The sequence below is a fragment of the Triticum aestivum genome, chromosome 3B, assembly GCF_018294505.1.
Source record: "Triticum aestivum cultivar Chinese Spring chromosome 3B, IWGSC CS RefSeq v2.1, whole genome shotgun sequence".
NCBI classification, from domain to species: domain Eukaryota; kingdom Viridiplantae; phylum Streptophyta; class Magnoliopsida; order Poales; family Poaceae; genus Triticum; species Triticum aestivum.
This window is the reverse complement of record NC_057801.1, coordinates 687,535,070-687,547,219: the sequence shown is the minus strand read 5'-3', so window position 1 is coordinate 687,547,219 and position 12,150 is coordinate 687,535,070. Positions and strand designations below refer to the sequence as shown.

Sequence of the window (12,150 nt, the reverse complement as noted above, 5' to 3'; positions counted from 1 at the left end):
AGTTCTTGTTGAGTTTGGTGTGGATGAAGCTTTTGATAAAAAGAGAAACCATGATATGAGAGGAATTAAGGAGACACAAAAGTTCAAGCTTGGGGATGAGTAAGGCACCCCAAGATAATATTTCAAGAAGTCTCAAGCATCTAAGCTTGGGGATGCCCCGGTAGGCATCCCACCTTTCTTCTTCAACAATTATCGGTTAGTATCGGTTGAACCTAAGTTTTTAATTCTTCACATGAGTTGTGCTATCCTTGCAATGTCATTTTATTTTTCTTTGCTTTCTGTTTAAATACAATACCAAGATCTGAAATTCTTAAAATGAGAGAGAGTCTTCACATAGTTGTAATTATTTAACTACTTATTGATCTTCACTTATACCTTTTTAGAGTAGTTTGTCGTTTACTCGTGTGCTTCACTTATATCCTATGAGTAAATGGTTGAATGAGTTGAATGTCATAAATCTGAATTCATATATGTTTCATTTTCTTACCCCATGGGAAGTAATGACTTCACATCTAGTAAGTAGAGGTTGTAAATTTATTGACGGTTAGCAAGCATTGTATTGGTCATTTGAACAATTCATGAAAGAATATTGAAGGAAGAGAGATTTCACATATAAATATATTATCATGGACATCTTTTATAATTGTAAGCACACATTGAGTATGACATGCTAAAGAGTTGATGTTGGACAAGGAAGACAATGTAATGGGTTATGTTTTCTCACATCTCAGTTAAAGTATATTGTCATGGATCATTCAAACATGTTGAGCTTGCCTTTCCCCCTCATGCTAGCCAAAAATTCCTAGCACCAAGTAGAGATACTACTTGTGCTTCCAAATATCCTTAAACCCAGTTTTGCCATGAGAGTCCACCATACCTACCTATGGATTGAGTAAGATCCATCAAGTAAGTTGTCATCGGGGCAAGCAATAAAAATTGCTCTCTAAATATGCATGACTTATTAGTGCAGAGAAAATAAGCTTTGTACGATCTTGTTATGGAAGCAATAAAAGCAACGGACTGCATAATAAAGGTCCATATACAAGGGGCAAAATAAAGTGACGTTCTTTCGCATTAAGATTTTGTGTATCCAACCCTAAAAGCGCATGACAACCTCTGCTTCCCTCTGCGAAGGGCCTATGTTTTACTTTATGTCTTTTACTTTATGCAAGAGTCAAGGTGATGTTCACCTTTCCCTTTTTCATTTTATTCTTTGGCAAGCACTTTGTGTTAGGGTGATCCTGATATATATATCCAATTGGATGTACGTTAGCATGAACTATTATTGTTGACATCACCCAAAGGTGAATACGTTTGGAGGCAACATTATAAGCCCCTATCTTTCTCTGTGTCTGATTAAAACTCCATAACCACAAGTATTGCGTGAGTGTTAGCAATTGTAGAAGACTATATGATAGTTGAGTATGTGGAGTTTGCTAAATCAAAGCTCTGACATAGACCCTTCCTGAAAATAAGATGAATTGCAATTGTTTGACGACTAAGAATGAAGTTTGCTAGTTTTCAAGAAAGTTTATGGTCTATGATTTAACATGTGAATAGCTTGTTACTTGATCATGAAAAGTTTTATGAGATGAACCACTGTATGACATATAAACATGCTAGAAAAGGTGATTGAAATTATCATTGATCAAACTTATGCACTTGCCAGCATTCACACTTCATAAATTCTTTCTTTTATCATTTACCCTCTGTTGGAAAAGGCAGTGCCTAGGAGGCGCTTAGGCATGCCTAGGCACTAGGCAATGGCCAAACGCCTCGCCTAGGGCATAAATGGAGGTCTAGGCGGGGCAAGCAAGGAATTTCCTACCCAAGCACGAAATCATGCCACATACTGCAATGATATTCCAAACTGGTTATATTGCAATGGTAGTAGACGACAATTAACTTATTTATATGCCCTAAACTAATATCAACACCCTATAATAATCACAAATACACTACGACTAAAAACTATATTACCGGCTAGGCCGCGCCAAGGGCGCTTAGGCACCGCCTAGGCACTAGGCGAAGGCCAACCGCCTCGCTTATGCCTACCGCTTTTTCCAACCTTGCATTTATCTACTCGAGGACGAGCAGGAATTAAGCTTGGGGATGCTGATACGTCTCCAACGTATCTATATTTTATGAAGCATTCATGCTATTTTATTATCTGTTTTGAATGATTATGGGCTTTATTATACACTTTTATATTACTTTTGGGACTAACCTATTAACCGGAGGCCTAGCCCGTATTGCTGTTTTATTGCCTGTTTCAGTATTTTAAAGAAAAGGAATATCAAACAGAGTCCAAATGGAACGAAACCTTCGTCAGCGTGATTTTTTGGAAGAATATCATCCGGGAGACTTGGAGTTCAAGCCAGGGGAGCTTCGAGGAAGCCAAGAGACAGCTGGGCACGTCCACCCCCCTAGGCGCGCCCCCCTGTCTCGTGGGCCCCTCGAGCATGCCCCGACCTACTTCTTTCGCCTATATAGTCACACGTACCCTAAAAACATCAACGGAGAAGATAGATCGGGAGTTCCGCCGCCGCAAGCCTCTATAGCCACCAAGAGTCAATCGGGACCCTGTTCCGGCACCCTGCCGGAGGGGGGATCCCTCACCTGTGGCCATCTTCATCATCCCGGTGCTCTCCATGACAAGGAGGGAGTAGTTCACCCTCGAGGCTGAGGGTATGTACCAGTAGCTATGTGTTTGATCTCTCTCTCTCGTGTTCACTCTCGTGTTCCCTCTATGGCACGATCTTGATGTATCCCGAGCTTTGCTATTATAGTTCGATCTTATGATGTTTCTCCCCCTCTACTCTCTTGTGATGAATTGAGTTTTCCTCTTGAAGTTATCTTATCGGATTGAGTCTTTAAAGATTTGAGAACACTTTATGTATGTCTTGCCGTGCTTAGCTGTGGTGACAATGGGATATCATGTGCCACTTGATGTATGTTTTGGTGACCAACTTGCGGGTTCCGCCCATGAACCTATGCATAGGCGTTGGCACACGTTTTCGTCTTGACTCTTCGGTAGAAACTTTGGGGCACTCTTTGAAGTACTTTGTGTTGGTTGAATAGATGAATCTGAGATTGTGTGATGCATATCGTATAATCATGCCCACGGATACTTGAGGTGACAATGGAGTATCTAGGTGACATTAGGGTTTTGGTTGATTTTTGTCTTAAGGTGTTATTCTAGTACGAACTCTTGAATAGATTGATCCGAAAGAATAACTTTGAGGTGGTTTCGTACCCTACCATAATCTCTTCTTTTGTTCTCCGCTATTAGTGGCTTTGGAGTGACTCTTTGTTGCATGTTGAGGGATTGTTATATGATCTATCTATGTTATTATTGTTGAGAGAACTTGCACTAGTGAAAGTATGAACCCTATGCCTTGTTTCCTACCATCGCAATACCATTTACGCTCACTTTTGTTACTTGCTACCTTGCTCTTTTTATAACTTCAGATTACAAATACCTTTATCTACTATCCATATTGCACTTGTATCACCATCTCTTCGCCGAACTAGTGCACCTATACAATTTGCCATTATATTGGGTGTGTTGGGGACACAAGAGACTCTTTGTTATTTGGTTGCAGGGTTGCTTGAGAGAGACCATCTTCATCCTACGCCTCCCACGGATTGATAAACCTTAGGTCATCCACTTGAGGGAAATTTGCTACTGTCCTATAAACCTATGCATTTGCAGGCCCAACAACGTCTACAAGAAGAAGGTTGTGTAGTAGACATCAGTGCACACATGAGAGCTTGAAATCGATGGGGCGCGGGGGTGGATTGATCATCTACCATGGAGTCATGTTGAAGGTGGAGCTGGAGTCTGGAGGACTTCACTCGGTGCTGATTGAGGGGCTACGACGTAAGTGCACAGAGAGTCGAAGCATATTTCAGCGGGAAAAAGCGGGTGACACGCAGTTCGGACTCGAGCCCAGTGGTCTGATGGAAGCATGAAACTCGTCATCAGTCGGTGATGATCGGTGGTACTCTGCAGTGGGGGTTAAGTGGTGTGGGTTCGCGATCCTTGAGACTCGACCAGGACAGCAGAGGCTCGACGCGGAAATAGCGGCGAGGCGTGTGGTACGCACAGGGACATGGAGACGGGCCAGGGCTCTGGTGGTCATACATGTGGTGAGACAACTATGAATTTGACTCGGGATGACTACAAGCAACGGTGAAATTCCTTCATGTTTCAGACAGGCGGTCAAGAAAGAAGCGGTGATGTTGAGTTCAGGTAATTCTTATGTGTGACACTCAACATGTGAGTTGTTCACTTTCACGCAGGTCAGTGATTGGTGTGTGATGGCGTTGGACGGGTACTCTGGAAGTTGGGAGCACAAGCTAGAGTAACAAGGAACTTAATTTTGCTCGAGTGTTAACCGTGGTCAAGAAATGAAGGGACTAGAAAGTTGCAGGTGGATTCATATGGAGTCTTTGAAGTAGCAATGGTACTCATGGGATAAGCTCAAGTCCAATGTACATGGAAGTTTGACGCATTGACAAATTCAAGGTGGTGGAGAATATTCGCCAAGGTAGAGTTTGTTAGAGTTGTGTCGAATATTATGTACAAGGTAGGTTATAGTTGGACTCTGAGTAGTATTGTGTTTAGATAGGATATGGAGTCATGTCCTAATAGGACACTTGTATCCTAGGCCTCTCATATATAGCGGGGTAGACACACGATGTAACCTATGCCAAACTAATAGCACCGGAACACAGGGGAAGCCGGCGGCATGTGCCGGTGTCCAGGGCGACCGAGTGCGGTATTGTAGCGGTGTCATGGGGAGGAGCGCCCATAGTCAGGCCCCGGGGATGTAGCCATATCGGTGAACCTCGTTAACAAATCTCGGTGTCGTGCTCGTGTGATTTCTTGGTCCTCGGATGATCGACGATATGCCTCGGATTTATTCTAACACAGTGGAGGGGTTGCCCCTTTAAGACCTCTGCCCCTTCTTCAACTACTGCAGGTTGTGGCTTCTGCCTTGGATCTATCAACTGGTGAGTTTTCTGAAGCTCCTCATCTTGTGTATGAAGTATTGCATGAAATCAACAAGGCAAGTAGTACGTGCGACTTATTTACTTCTTCTGGAGTCTGCTTTCTGGTGTCTTATGTCTGAGCAAATAGTCTCTTTTTTGGAAGTAGAGTGTTCAAGTATCTTACACAAGCTTTGATCAGGTGACGTCGGAATTTACATGCTGCAGGTTTTGGTCGAGCGGAGCTACTGTTTGTTTCACTCCATGCTTGCGATGGATAATGATACCAAGTTCCTCGTTTTGGTTGTACTCTTGAGCTGCTCATGGTTATGTTTTGGTTCTGAAGCTGATATCCAGTGCCTGAAGTCTATACAACAATCAGTGATTGATCCCAATGGTGTACTCAAATCCTCTTGGAACTTTGAAAATGCCATCAGTGGTTTCGTATGCCACTTTACTGTGTGGAATGCTGGCACTACAACGAGAACAGGGTTTTGTCTCTGCGATTAGGGAACCTAGGACTTGAAGGCTCATTTCCTCGTGGTCTACAGAACTGTTCAAGCGTGACCGGCCTAGGCCTGTCAAATAACAATTTTCAAGGAGCAATCCCTCCTGACTTTTCATGGCAGATGCCATACCTGACATCTCTGGATCTTTCGTACAATAGTTTTTCGGTTTTGATCCCACCGAGTATCTCAAACATGACATATCTTAATCTCCTCTTCCTCCATCATAACCAATTCAGCGGTCAAATTCCACTGCAATTCGATTTGCTTGATCGGTTAGCCTCATTCAATGTTGCGGAGAACTTGTTATCGGGGCCTAGTCCTCCTTTGCTACAGAAGAAGTTTGGGGCTTAGAACTTTGCTGGTAACCAAGGGCTTTGTGGTGCACCGTTGGATGGTTGTCCCCCCTCGAGGAGGAGATGGACCCTTAATACTTTGTGGGAGTTTATTGTGGTTTATGGGCCGGCTGATCATTCGCTGTCGTCCTTATTTCTAAACGAGCTTTCTGTGAAGATCGAGCCTTGCAACGTACCGATGGTTATCGGTGGTGAATTCAACCTCCTCCGCTTTCCTTCTGATAAAAGTAATGATAACTTCTATTGGCCTTTGGCTAATGCCTTTAATGACTTTATCAGCACCAACGCCATCTGTGAGCTCCCTAGGGTTGGAGCCCGCTTCACTTGGTCCAACCACCAGGCCAACCCGATTAGATCTATTCTTGATAGAGTGTTCATGTGTCCTAGGTGGGATTCTCTATTTCCTCGGGCCTCCCTCATCGCTAAGTGCATCGTTGGATCTGACCATACCCCTCTTCTTCTTGACGATGGAATGACCCAACTTAGACCCCCTGCTAGATTCCAATTTGACGCTTCATGGCTCCTTGTCGAAGGTTTTATTGATATGTTGGCCTCTAAGATCTCCCTTCTTCTTTCCTCTAACGCTCGTTACTTTGGTCCTTTAGACGACTGACATTCTTGTTCCTACAACTTGGCAAATTTCTTAGAGGCTGGTCTCGTAATCTAGTTGCTCAGGAGCGTCGCTCCAAAGATTTCCTTGAAGCCCAAATCTTGGCTCTCGATCTTGCGGCTGATTCCTCTGGGCTATCTGACGATGGGTGGTCAGTGCGATATAACCTTGAGGCCGCCTTGATGCAGTTGCATCATCAGGCTGAGATTTACTGGCGACAGCGGGGCACGCTTAACTGGACTCTCAAAGGTGACTCCCCCACGGCTTATTTCTTTGCCATCACGAACGGTAGGAGGAGACGTTGTGGTATTAATAGCCTGATTATCGATGGAGTGCGTTCTTCGGACCAATCTGTAATTTTATCTCATGTGGTGGAGTTCTTTTCTTCGCTGTTAGGGGCCAAACCTCCTTCGCGCTTTTCCATTTCTCCTACCCTTTGGAACCATAGTTTGAAAATTACGGCCGAAGAGAATGACTCGTTGATGGTTCCCCTCTCCGATCAGGAAATCTGGGATGTCGTTAATTTTGCTAACCTGAATGCCTCTTCCGGGACGGGTGGCTTCTCGATCCCTTTCTTACGAAAATTTTGGTCTCAGTTGAGGCAGCTGGTTTGCAGTGTTATCTAGGGTTTTTGTCTAGGAACTATTGATATTTCTCGTCTTAATTACGTTGTTATCTCCCTGATTTCCAAGGTTAAAGGTGCTGAACTGATCTCCCAGTTCCGGCCTATTGCTTTGATTAATAACTTTGCCAAATTCCCTGCTAAGGGCTTTGCTAATCGCTTGTCCCCCTTTGCCCACAGAGTTATAAGCCCCTTCCAGTCTGCTTTCATCAAAGGTCGCTTCATTTTAGATGGCATCCTTTCTCTTCATGAAATTGTGCATGATTTACATTCTCGTAACTCTAAAGCGGTCATCCTAAAACTAGACTTTGAGAAAGCTTACGACTCGGTCAGTTGGCCTTTTCTCAGGCAGGTCCTTCTTGCGAAAGGCTTCGACGGAGCTTATGTGCACCGTATCATGCAGTTGGTCTCGGGTGGCCATAATGCGGTCTCTGTGAATGGTCATATTAGTAACTTTTTTGCTAATGGTAGAGGCCTTCGTCAAGGGGATCATGCTTCTCCTGTTCTGTTCAATTTTGTGGCCGATGCCTTCTCTTGCATTCTCTCTAGGGCGGCCCAGTATGGTCATATCTTGCCGGTGGTCTCCTACTTAAACCCTGATGGGGTCACTCACTTGCAATATGCCGATGATACTATCATTATGGTTGAATTGAATGATGCTTGCATAGCCAACCTTAAGTTCATCCTGTTATGTTTTGAGGCGGTCTCAGGCCTCAAGATTAACTTTTCCAAAAGTGAGGTCCTAGTTACTGGTGTTGATGATTCGGAAGCCTTGAGAGTGGCTAGGTTGTTAAACTGCTCCTTGGGTTCCTTCCCCTTCAAGTATCTGGGACTTCCAATTTCTCCTGTCATGCTTCATGCTAGGGACTTTGCTCCGGCTGTCTCTAAGGTGGGAAATAGGGTTCTTCCATGGCGCGGGAGATATAACACCAACGTTGGCAAAGTTGCTCTCATTAACGCCTGTCTTTCATCCCTTCCTATGTTCCTTATGGGCTTCTATCTTTTATCGGCTGGCATTCATGCCAGTTTCGACAAGCACAGGGGTGCTTTTTATTGGAATGCAGATGATAACAAGCGGAAGTATAGGCTAGTTAAGTGGCAACTAATGTGTAGGCCTAAAAACCTTGGGGGGTTAGGCATTATTAACACGCTGGTGATGAACAAATGTTTGTTAATTAAGTGGTGGTGGAAAATCATGACCAATGGGGCCGATTCTTTATGGTATTCCATTCTTAAGGCTAAATATTTCCCTCAATCTAGTCCGTTGTTTGCCGCGGCTAGGCATGGATCTCAATTCTGGAAGAACCTTGTCAGAGTCAGACCTTTGTTCCTGGAACATGTTAAGTTTATCGTGGGTATGGTACCTCGGTCCGTTTCTGGCGTGACTGGTGGTGTGGGGATTCTTCTCTGGCTGTTAGCTTCCCGGTTTTGTTTTCATACTGTCCGAAGCCGGATATCTCCATCGCGGAGGTGGCGGCGAATAATTGGGACTTGGCCTTTCGCCGCTCCCTGTCTCCTGAAAAGTTGGAAGACTGGCAAAGTCTCTCTGCCTTCTTTCCTTTGCTCTCGGAGGTGCCGGATTCTGTCGTTTGGCCCCATTCGGCCTCTGGCCGATTTTCTGTTAAATCGTTATACTCTAGGCTTATCGGTGGTGCCCCTTCGAATAGATTTTCTTGCGTCTGGAGATCCAAAGTCTCGCCTAAGATTAAAATCTTCCTCTGGCAAGCCTTCAGAGGCCGTCTCCCTGCGGCTGACCAAATTTGCAAACGTAACGGGTCGAGCTCGGAGTTTTGTGCCCTTTGCGGTGCTTTAGAAAACACGAATCATATCTTTTTTCACTGTGTGTTGGCTAAGCTGGTGTGGAGCTGTGTCCGGTCGTGTCTCTAGGTTACTTGGAACCCCTCTTCCTTCTCTGAGCTAAGAAGCCTCGCCAACGTGTTGGTTGGGGTCACTAAGAGGGTTTTCTGGGTTGGGTTGGGTGCCATCTGTTGGGCTTTATGGACTATTAGGAACAAATTTACTATTGAACATGTCTTTCCATCTAAGGTTGCTGACGTTCTTTTCAAATCATGTATATTCTTGCAGCAGTGGAGATTATTGACTAAAGAGGACGATCGGGGAGCTCTGGACCTGCTCATCTCCAAAATTCGGGCCTCGGCGTCCTACATCTCCGGGCAGGATCCTGATGTCTGACCTCGCTTGTCGCTGATTCGTCGTTCTGGTTGATGTCTGTCTTTTCTCTTTCCGGCCTACGAGTTGAGTACGGCAGGTTGCCATGTACCCCTTAAACCTTAGTTTGCTTGGTCCCGTGTCTTCATTTCGGTGGATTATCCCTGTTTCGCCCCTTGTTGGTGTTTGGGCCTGCGACTCTGTCTTGTGGCTTTATTTATAAAGTCGGGCTTAGGCCTTTTCTCTATAAAAAGAGATGGAGACTGGTACGAATCAGGCTGCACAGGCTCAACGACCAGTCAAGCATCGGAGCGGCCATCGGATTCGTTGTGGGGTTCGTGGTGTCCTTCTACTTCCCGCACTTCTTCATCTGCTCCAAGAGGCTCCGTGCCTACGTCGTCCGGATATGATTCACTTGTTATTCTGAAACTTTGTCTGGCATAGCTTCTGGAGGCCAAATGCGCACTTCAGGCAGTAAATCATTTTTAGCTTGTTCCCTGCAGTAACAATTATCTTAATTCACATGATATGTATGCCCGGCAACTAGCAACTGCCGGTGCTTGTTAATGCATATTTCAACTCTTCTAGAAAGATGCGAGGCACCAACTGGCCATGATTATTTATGTACACTGTAGGCATTTCTAAAGGAACACAAACAAAGGCAACTCCAGCTAGCCTATGAAACTCCCCACTTCTGCAGTCCTTCTCTCCCCATTTCCATGCGTACCGATCGTCTTTGTAACGGCAGAGAGTATGGATCCAGTTCCTCCTGATTCCTGAAAGGCTTCGCTCACGAAGAGGACACCTTCGCGTGTTCCGGTGAAATTCTATGGAGAGCAGAGGCTCTTGATGCCGGGTTGGTCTCTCTATCGTGTGCCATCAATAGAGCACATTGGTTTCTGTGGGAGCTCCCTTCTTTCAGTTTTGTTTTCTATTATTGTGGAAAGCCAGTGATGGGGTTCGTGATGGGCTGATGGACATGATCCATGCATCTATGTCGACGGCTTGTCAGCCAGGGATGCCAAGGATGTGCACAATGTCTCGCAAAAAAAGGATGTGCAGAATGAACTAGCAAGAGAATGCAGCTGCCGCCTTTGTTGGTCTGTTCATCATTGGGTGGTAACAGTGTCGGAAAACAACTCATATGCGTGTCCAAAAGGATGAGCTTGTGTAAATTCCGGTGTTTATTGAAAATCTCTCTTGGATTCAAACAAGAAAACTTTGTGAAAATGACTCCAGGGCTTGAGGGAACTGATGAGGATTTATGTGATCTTGTTCATGCTTTACTAAGACCGGCTTGCTTACTCGGTTAATCTCATTCAATGTTGCGGAGAACTTGTTATCAGGGCCTATTCCTTCTTTGCTACAGAACTTTTCGGCTTCGAGCTTTGCTGGTAACCAAGTGCTTTGTGGTGCACCGTTGGATGATTGTCCCACCTCGAGGAGGAGATGGAGACCGGTACGAATCAGGCTGCACAGGTTCAACGACCAGTCGAGCATCGGAGCGGCTGTGGATTCATGGTGGGGTTCATGGTGGCCTTCTACTTCCCGCACTGCTTCGTCTGCTCCGAGAGGCTCCGTGCCTACGTCGTCCGGATATGATTCACTACTTATTCTGAAACTTTGTCTGGCAGAGCTTACCGAGGCCAAATGAGCACTTCCGATAGTAAATCTTTTTTATCTTTGTTCCCTGCAGTAACGATTATCTTAATTAGCAACTGCCGGTGCTTGTTAATTCATATTTAAACTCTTCTAGAAAGATGTGAGGCATCAACTGGCCGTGATTATTTATGTACCCTACCCTGTCCACATTTTTAAAGGAACGCATACAAGGCAGCTCCGGCTAGCCTATGAAACTCTGCATTCCTGCAGTGTTTTTATCCCCATTTCCATGCGTATCGATCGTCTTTCTAATGGCAGAGAGTAGGGATCCAGTTCCTACTGACTCACCAAGCTGGATACCTTCGCGTGTTCCGGTGATAATTCTATGGAAACCGGAGGATCTTGACACCGAGCCGGTCTCTCTTCCGTGTGCCATCAACAGAGCAGATTGGTTTCTGTGGGTGCTCCCTTCTTTCAGTTTCGTTTTCTGTCATTGTGGAGAGCCAGATGCATGGATGGGGTTCGTGATGGACTGATGGAAATGATCCATGCATCTATGTCAGACGGCTTGTCAGCCAGGGATGCCAAGGATGTGCAGAATGTCTCGCAAAAAAAGAGATGTGCATAATAAACTAGCAGCAGAATGCACCTGCTGCCTTTGTTGGTCTGTTCATCATTCGGTGGTAATAGTGTCGGAAAACAACTCATATGCGTGTCCAAAAGGATGAGCTTGTGTACATTCTGGTGTTTATTGAAAATCTCTCCTGGATTCAAACAAGAAAACTTTGTGAAAATGGCTCCAGGGCTTGAGGGAACTGATGAGGATTTATGTGATCTTGTTCATCACTGGAGATACTAAGCTCCCTGGAAATAGGGAGCCATGAGCGATCCAAGCTTTGGCCTCATGGTGGACCCCACTGGTCAGTGGGAGTAAGCGTTGGTTTGAACTGCAATTTTTTTGGGGTGCAAGATGGATCCAGAAGTGTGTTTTGCGTGTCGCTTGTGCAAGATTTATCAATACATATTGCATTTTGAGCAACGTGAAGCCACCTAGGCTCAGGCACAAGCTGGTTGGCTCAAATCGATGCCTTCGGACCTAACTCTTGCACATGGATACAACCACGCACACATCTGGCATTTTCCTGAGTGCCACAGCTTGTGTCTTGCTGGTGCCGACCGCCGCCCAGTATAAGGTAGTTTTTGCATCTGTGGACCCACATGTCAGAAAGTGGATTGATTGTGGGCTATGGTTGAATCTTTATTCACACATTGACATGGCGCTACTATATT

General features: G+C 45.1%; 1 pseudogene; it reads left to right on the top strand.

The window, feature by feature from the left end:
• The first annotated feature begins 5,268 nt into the window (after positions 1-5,268).
• LOC123066074 (probably inactive leucine-rich repeat receptor-like protein kinase At5g48380) lies at positions 5,269-10,860 on the top strand (annotated as a pseudogene).
• The last annotated feature ends 1,290 nt before the right edge of the window (positions 10,861-12,150 follow it).